Genomic DNA, 6,654 nt, shown 5'->3' with positions numbered 1-6,654 from the left:
TCCCGTAGCATGCACGTATGGTAAAAGTTGTGTGACAAATTTGTTGCATGGTGTGCTCTTTTAATTGTCTTCCTTATGAGTGGAGGTCGGGATCGCGCAATGGTTAACTCCTACCAACCCTTCCCCTAGGAGCATGCGTATTAGTACTTTGCTTCGAGTGCAAGTAGGCTTTGCAATAAGTATATGAGTTCTTTATGACTAATGTGAGTCCATGGACATACGCGCACTCACCCTTCCACTTTGCTAGCCTCTATTATGCCGCGCAACCTTCGCCGGTATCATGCACCAATTATTTACCTTCCTAAAAATAGCCACCATACCTACCTATTATGGCATTTCCATAGCCATTCCGAGATATATTGCCATGCAACTCTTCACCGTTCTGTTTATTATGACACGCACCATCATTGTCATATTTCTCTTTGCATGATCATGTAGTTGACATCGTATTTGTGGCAAGGCCACCTTCATAATTTTTCATACATGTCACTCTTGATTCATTGCATATCCCGGTACACCACCGGAGGCATACACATAGAGTCATATTTTGTTCTAAGTATTGAGTTGTAATTCTTGAGTTGTAAATCAATAAAAGTGTGATGATCTTCATTATTAGAGCTTTGTCCCAGGTGAGAAAAGGATGATGGAGACTATGATTCCCCCACAAGTCGGGATGAGACTTCGGACTTTATAAAAAATAGAGGCCAAAGAGCCCACCAAATAAAAAAAAGAGGCCAAAGAGCCCACCCAATAAAAAAATAAGAGAAAAGAGAGAAGGGACAATGCTACTATCTCTTTTCCATACTTGTGCTTCGAAATAGCACCATGATCTTCATGATAGAGAGTCTCCTATGTTGTCACTTTCATATACTAGTGGGATTTTTCATTATATAACTTGGCTTCTATATTCCAATGATGGGCTTCCTCAAAATGCCCTAGGTCTTCATGAGCAAGCAAGTTGGATGCACACCCACTTAGTTTATTTTGTTGAGCTTTCATATATTTATAGCTCTAGTGCATCCGTTGCATGGAAATCCCTACTCTCTCACATTGAAATCTATTAATGGGCATCTCCATAGCCCTTTGATACGCCTAGTTGATGTGAGACTATCTTCTCCCTTTTTGTCTTCACAACCACCATATACCACATATAGTGCTATGTCCATGGCTTGCGCTCATGTATTGCATAAGAGTTGAAAAAGCTGAAGCGCGTTAAAAAGTATGAACCAATTGCTTGGCTGAAACTGGGGTTGTGCATGATGGGAGTATTTTGTGTAATGAAAATGAAGCATGGCCTAACTATATGATTTTGTAGGGATGAGCTCTCTTTGGCTATGCTATTTTGATAAGACATGATTATTTGTTAGTATGCTTCCAGTATTACTATTTTTATGTTTTATAAGCTTTTATCTTGAATCATTTGGATCTGAACAATCATGCCACAATACAGAAAATTACATTGAGAATTATGCTAGGTAGCATTCCACATCAAGAATTCTATTTTTATCATTTACCTACTCGAGGACGAGGAGGAATTAAGCTTGGGGATGCTTGATACGTCTCCAAGGTATCTATAATTTTTGATTATTCCATGCTATTATATTACCCGTTTTGGATGTTTATGGGCTTTACTCTACACTTTTATATCATTTTTGGGACTAACCTACTAACTGGAGGCCCAGCCCAAATTGCTATTTTTTTTGCCTATTTCAGTGTTTCGAAGGAAAGTAATATCAAACGAAGTCCAAACGGAATGAAACCTTTGGGAGCAATCTTTTTGGAACAAACGTGATCCAGGGGACTTGGAGTGGACGTCAAGCAACAGAGGAGGCGGCCACGAGGGTGCCCGGCGCGCCCCCTGGGGGTGGGTGCCCCCCACCCTCATGGGCCCCTCGAGCATCCACCGACCTACTTCTTCCTCCTATATATGTCCACGGACCCCGAAAACATCCAAGAGCACCATGAAAAACTATTTCCAGCACCGCAACCTTCTGTATCCGCGAGATCCCATCTTGGAGCCTTCGTCGGCGCTCCGCTGGAGGGGGAATCAACCATGGAGGCCCTCTACATCATCTCCAAGGCCTCTCCGATGAGTTTTGAGTAGTTTACCCCAGACTTTCGGGTCCATAGTTATTAGCTAAATGGCTTCTTCTCTCTCTTTTAATCTCAATACAAAGTTCTCCTCGATCTTCTTGGAGATCTATTCGATGTAACTCTTTTTGCGTTTTGTTTGTCGAGATCTGATGAATTGTGGGTTTATGATCAAGTTTATCTATGAGAAATATTTGAATCTCCTCTGAATTCTTTTATGTGTGATTAAGTTACCTTTGCAAGTCTCTTCGAATTATCTGTTTGGTTTGGCCTACAAGATTGATCTTTCTTGCAATGGGAGAAGTGCTTAGCTTTGGGTTCAATCTTGCGGTGTCCTTTCCTAGTGACAACAGGGGCAACAAGGCATGTATTGTATTGTTGCCATCGAGGATAAAAAGATGGGGTTTATATCATATTGCATGAGTTTATCCCTCTACATCATGTCATCTTTCTTAATGCGTTACTCTATTCTTTATGAAGTTAATACCCTATATGCAGGCAGGAGTTGGTCGATGTGTGAAGTAATAGTAGTGGATGCAGAATCATTTCAATCTACTTGTCACGGACGTGATGCCTATATACATGATCATGCCTAGATAATCTCATAACTATGCGCTTTTCTATCAATTGCTCGACAATAATTTGTTCACCCACCGTAATACTTATGCTATCTTGAGAGAAGCCACTAGTGAAACCTATGCCCCCCGGGTCTATCTTTTATCATATAAGTTTTCCATCTACTTTTATTTGCATCTTTTATTTTCCAATCTATATCATAAAAATACCAAAAATATTTATCTTATCATATTATCTCTATCAGATCTCACTTTCGCAAGTGGTCGTGAAGGGATTGACAACCCCTTTATTGCGTTGGTTGCGAAGTTCTTGTTTGTTTGTGTAGGTGCATCTGACTTTTAAGGAGCCTCCTACTGGATTGATACCTTGGTTGTCAAAAACTGAGGGAAATACTTATGCTACTTTGCTGCATCACCCTTTCCTCTTCAAGGAAAACCAACGCAAGCTCAAGACGTAGCAAAGGTCACCAAAATTTTATTGGTTTACAACTCAAGAATTACAACTCAATACTTAGAACAAAATATGACTCTATGTGAATGCCTCTGGCAGTGTACCGGGATATGCAATCAATCAAGAGTGACATGTTTGAAAAATTATGAAGGTGGCCTTGCCACAAATACGATGTAAACTACATGATCATGCAAAGAGCAATATGACAATGATGGAGCGTGTCATAAATGGAACGGTGGAAAGTTGCATGGCAATATATCTCGGAATGGCTATGGAAATGCCATAATAGGTAGGTATGGTGGCTGTTTTGAGGAAGGTAAATAATGGGTGCATGATACTGGCGAAGGTTGCGCGGCATAATAAAGGCTAGAGAAGTGGAAGGGTGAGTGTGCGTATATCCATGGACTCATATTAGTCATAAAGAACTCATATACTTATTGCAAAAGTCTACTTTCCTTCGAAGCAAAGTACTACTACGCATGCTCCTAGGGGAAGGGTTGGTAGGAGTTAACCATCGCGCGATCCCGACCTCCACTCATAAGGAAGATAATTAAAAGAGCATCCCATGCAACCAATTTGTCACATAACTTTTACCATACGTGCATGCTACGGGACTTGCCAACTTCAACACACCTTTATATCTCAAAACAATTATCAAGCATCAAATTGATCATAGTGTTTAATGCACTTTCTATGATAGTTTTTATTATACCCAACTTGGATGCTCATCATTCTAGGACCAAATTTATAACCATAGCAAATAACATGCTGTTCTAAAAGACTCTCAAAATAATATAAGTGAAGCATGAGAGATCAACAATTTGTTCAAAATAAAGCCACCGCCGTGCTCTAGAAAATATAAGTGAAGCACATAGAGCAAAACTATCTAGCTCAAAAGATATAAGTGAAGCACAAAGAGTATTCTAATAAATTCCAAATCAAGTGGGTCTCTCCCAAAAGGTGTGTACATCAAGGATGATTGTGGTAAATTAAGACGCTCCAAGCAAAACACATATCATGTGGCCAATAAAAATATAGCTCCAAGTGAAGTTACCGATAGACGAAGACGAAAGAGGGAATGCCTTTCGGGGCATCCCCAAGCTTCGGATTTTGGTTTTCCTTGAATATCTTTGGGTTCCATGGGCATCCCCAAACTTAGGCTCTTGCCACTCCTTATTCCATAGTCCATCAAATCTTTACCCAAAACTTGGAAACTTCACAACACAAGACTCAACAGGAAATCTCATAAGCTCCGTTAGTGCAAGAAAGAAAAACCACCACATAAGGTACTGTAATGAACTCATTATTTATTTATATTGATGTTAAACCTACTGTATTACAACTTCTCTATGGTTCATACCCCCTGATACTAGCCATAGATGCATCAAAATAAGCAAACAACACACGAAAAACAGAATCTGTCAAAAACAGAACAGTCTGTAGCAATATGTAACTTTCGAATACTTATGGAACTCTAAAACTCCTACCAAAATAGAAAGTCCTGGGAAATTTTTCTATTGATCAATAGCAAAAAGAATCAACGCAAAAGCACGTTTCTGTGACTTACTAAAATTATTCTCGTGCACGCAAAGTTTCTGTTTTTTCAGCAGAATCAAATTAACCATCATCGTAGGTTGTCCTATAGGTTCTACTTGGCACAAATACTAATTAAAACATAAAACCACATCTAAACAGAAGATAAATTAAAAATTTATTACTAAACAGAAGCAAAAAGTAAGAAACAAAAATAAAATTGGGTTGCCTCCCAACAAGCGCTATCGTTTAACGCCCCTAGCTTGGCATAAAAGCGAGGATACATCTAAGTATTGCCATCTTTGGCATTCAATTCATAAGTGGCTCACATGATAGACTCATAAGGTAATTTTACTTTCTTTCTTGGAAAGTGTTCCATGCCTTTCCTTAATTAAAATTGGAATCTAATACTCCCTTCCTACATATCAATAATTGCACCAATCGTTCTAAGGAAAGGTCTACCAAGAATAATAGGACATGAAAGATTACAATCTATATCAAGAACGATAAAATCTACGGGCACAAAATTCCTATTTGCAATAATAAGAACATCATTGATCCTTCCCATAGGTTTCTTAATGGTAAAATCCGCAAGGTGCAAGTTTAAAGAGCAATCATCAAATTCATGGAAACCTAGCACATCACATAAAGTTTTCGGAATTGTGGAAACACTAGCACCCAAATCACACAAAGCATAGCGTTCATGATCTTTAATTTTAATTTTTATAGTAGGTTCCCACTCATCATAAAGTTTTCTAGGTATAGAAATTTCCAAATTAAGTTTTGCCTCATAAGATTGCATCAAAGCATCAACGATATGTTTGGTAAAAGCTTTATTTTGACTATAAGCATGAGGACAATTCAACACGGATTGCAACAAGAATATACAATCTATTAAAGAACAATTATCATAATTAAATTCCTTGAAATCCATAATAGTGGGTTCAATGCTATGTAAAGTCTTGACCTCTCCAATCCCACTTTTACCAAATTTAGCATCAAGATCTAAAAACTCCGAATCATTGGGACGCCTTTTAACTAAAGTTGACTCATCTCCAGTCCCATCATTATCAAGATTCATATTGCAAAACAAAGATTTAATAGGAGACACATCAATAACTTTTAGATCTTCATAATTATTTTCATGGAAACTAGAAGAACACACTTTTACAATGCAATCTTTCTTAGCATGCAACCTAGCGGTTCTTTCTTTGCACTCATCAATGGAAACTCTCATGGCTTTGAGAGGATCATTGATATCATGCTAAGGAGGAATAGATCTGAGTTTCCAAGAATCAACATCAAGCGAAAGTCTATCAATGTTCCTAGCCAATTCATCAACTTTAAGCAATTTTTCTTCAAGCAAAGCATTACAATTCTTTTGAGAGATCATAAATTCTTTAACACTATTCTCAAAATCAGAGGGAATCTTATTAAAATTTCCATAAGAGTTTTTCTAGGAATTTCCATAATTATTAGAGGAATTACTAGGGTATGGCCTAGGATTAAAGTTTCCTCTATACGCGTTGTTATTGGGAATCGTTGCAGAAATTAAAATTTTCTACGCATCACCAAGATGAATCTATGGAGAAACTAGCAACGAGAGAGAGGGGAGTGCATCTTCATAGCCTTGAAGATCGCGACACGGAAGCGTTACAAGAACGCAGATGAAGGAGTCGTACTCGTAGCGATTCAGATCACGGTGGATTCTGATCTAAGCGCTGAACAACGGCACCTCCGCATTCAACACACGTGCAGCCCGGTGAAATCTCCCGCACCTTGATCCAGCAAGGAGGAGGGAGGGGTTGAGGAAGATAGCTCAAGCAGCAGCACAACGGCGTGGTGGTGGAGCCGTGGTTCTCCGGCAGGGCTTCGCCAATCTCAAACGGAGGAGGAGAGGTGTTGGAGAGGGGGAGGGCTGTGCCTTGGATGTGATGCGGCTGCCCTCCCTCCTCCCCTATATTTATAGGGTGAAGGGGGAAGGGGCCGACACCTCTAGATGAG

This window comes from Triticum dicoccoides, chromosome 3B (assembly GCF_002162155.2).
Source record: "Triticum dicoccoides isolate Atlit2015 ecotype Zavitan chromosome 3B, WEW_v2.0, whole genome shotgun sequence".
In the NCBI taxonomy this organism is placed as follows: domain Eukaryota; kingdom Viridiplantae; phylum Streptophyta; class Magnoliopsida; order Poales; family Poaceae; genus Triticum; species Triticum dicoccoides.
The sequence above is the reverse complement of the archived record's forward strand: the minus strand, read 5'-3'. Positions refer to the sequence as shown.